The following is a 2,279-nucleotide window of genomic DNA, read 5'->3' as shown; positions in this document are numbered from 1 at the left end:
AGGGGAGGGAGAGGGGCCGGGAGAGGCTGATCCCTGAGAATTCCAGCCCGATCCCAGAGAATTCCAGCCTGGGAGGGGAAGAGAGGAGCCGAGAGAGCCCGATCCTAGAGAATTCCAGCCCGGAAGAGCCCGATCCCGGGAAAAGCTGATCCCGGGAGAGCCCGATCTGAGAGAATTCCAGTCCTGAGGGGAGCCGGGAGAACCTGGAATCAGGAAAAGCCGATCCCAGGAGAGCCCGATCCCAGAAAATTCCCTGCTGGGCAGGGGAGAGAGAGGAGCTGGGAGAGCCTGATCTTGGAAAACCGATCCCAGGAAATCCTGATCCCGGGAGCAACCTAATTCTGGGATCACCTCATCCTGGGAACACCTGAGCCTGGAAAATTCCAGCCTGAGGAGCCGGGAAAAAAACCTGATCCCGGGAGAAACCTGACTGTGGGAACTTTGTCCCGGGAGAACCTTGTCCTGGGAGCACCCGAGCCTGGAAAATTCCATCCTGGGGAGCTGAGAGGAGCCCGGGAGCCGCCTGAGCCCGGAGATCCCGGGAGAAGCTCATCCCGGGAGCGCCTGATTCCGGGATCGCCTCATCCCAGGGGGAACTTTGTCCCGGGAGAACCTTGTCCTGGGAGCGCCCCGTCCCGAATTCCTCATTCCAGAGGCACCCAAGGCCGGGCTGATCCTCATCCCGAAACCACCCCGGTCCAGCAGAACCTCTGGAATCCCCTTATCCCAGGAGGGCCTTATCCTGGGATCACTGAATTCCAGGGAGAAACTCATCCTGGGAGCAGCTGATTCCAGGGAGAGGCTCATCCCAGGATCACCTAATCCCAGGATAAGCTCATCCCAGGATCATCTAATTCCAGGATCACTTTATCCCAGGATCACCTAATTCCAGGGAGAGGCTCATCCCGGGATCACTTCAATCCAGGTGAACCCCATTCCAGGAGCACCTTATCCCAGGATCAGTTCATTCCAGGAGCACCGAATCCCAGGGAGAGGCTCATCCCGGGATCACCTAATCCCAGGATCACCTAATCCCAGGATCACCTAATTCCAGGGAGAGGCTCATCCCAGGATCACTTCAATCCAGGTGAACCCCATTCCAGGAGCACCTCATCCTGGGATCACCTCATCCCAGGAGCACCTAATCCCAGGGAGAGGCTCATCCCAGGATCACTTTATCCCAGGATCACCGAATTCCAGGGAGAGGCTCATCCCAGGATCACCTCATTCCAGGAGAACCCCATTCCAGGGAGAGGCTCATCCCGGGATCACTTCAATCCAGGTGAACCCCATTCCAGGAGCACCTCATCCCGGGATCAGTTCATTCCAGGATCACCTCATTCCAGGGAGAGGCTCATCCCAGGATCACCTAATCCCAGGATCACTTTATCCCAGGATCACTTTATCCCAGGATCACCTAATCCCAGGATAAACTCATCCCGGGATCACCCAGGAGAGGCTCATCCCGGGCTCACCTCATTCCAGGAGAAGCCCATTCCAGGAGCAGCCAATCCCGGGATTGCCATGGCTGATCCCTCTGGGCCGTGGGAGGGGATCCCTCTGGACGAGCCGGGCCTGGATAACGCGGCGGGGGAGGAATTCCTGCGGGAAGTGTTCCAGGTGCTGCTGGAGGAGGGGGTCAGGAACGGCACCGACGTCACCCAGAAGGTGGGACCCCCAGACCGGGCCCAGTCCCAGTCAGTCCCAGTCATTCCCAGTCCTGTTCCCGGTCATTCCCAGTCCCATTCCCAGTCCCATTCCCAGTTCCATTCCCGGTCATTCCCAGTCCCATTCCCAGTCCCAATCACAGTCCCAATCACAGTCCCATTCCCAGTCATTCCCAGTTCCAATCCCAGTCATTCCCAGTCCCAATCCCAGTCATTCCCAGTCCCATTCCCAGTCCCAATCCCAGTCATTCCCAGTCCCATTCCCAGTCATTCCCAGTCATTCCCAGTCCTATTCCCAGTCATTCCCAGTCATTCCCAGTCCCATTCCTGGTCATTCCCAGTCCCAATCCCAGTCATTCCCAGTCCCAATCCCAGTCATTCCCAGTCATTCCCAGTCCTATTCCCAGTCATTCCCAGTCCCATTCCCGCGGGCGTGACCAGAAGGGGCCCCTTGGGAGGGGAGGGGTCCCTGATCCTGCTCCATCCCCATTCCCGTCCCATTCCCACAGGTGTGACTGGAAGGGGCCCCTCGGGAGGGGAGGGTTCCCCAATCCTTCTCCATTCCCATCCCGTCCCATTCCCATCATTCCAGGTGTGTGTGTGGAAGGAGCC

At 58.3% G+C, this 2,279-nt stretch overlaps 1 long non-coding RNA gene across 1 annotated transcript; it reads left to right on the top strand.

Moving 5' to 3' along the window:
- Positions 1 to 906: 906 nt before the first annotated feature.
- On the top strand, positions 907 to 1,565 carry LOC115308115. The gene is made up of 3 exons (XR_003916443.1): positions 907 to 925; positions 1,201 to 1,282; positions 1,486 to 1,565. It is a non-coding gene; the product is annotated as an uncharacterized LOC115308115 (long non-coding RNA).
- Positions 1,566 to 2,279: the final 714 nt, after the last annotated feature.

This window comes from Manacus vitellinus, unplaced genomic scaffold, assembly GCF_001715985.3.
Source record: "Manacus vitellinus isolate BGI_N305 unplaced genomic scaffold, ASM171598v3 ctg7180002429710_pilon, whole genome shotgun sequence".
Classification (NCBI taxonomy): domain Eukaryota; kingdom Metazoa; phylum Chordata; class Aves; order Passeriformes; family Pipridae; genus Manacus; species Manacus vitellinus.
Note: the sequence above shows the minus strand (reverse complement) of the source record. Positions and strands in the feature narration are given on the sequence as shown.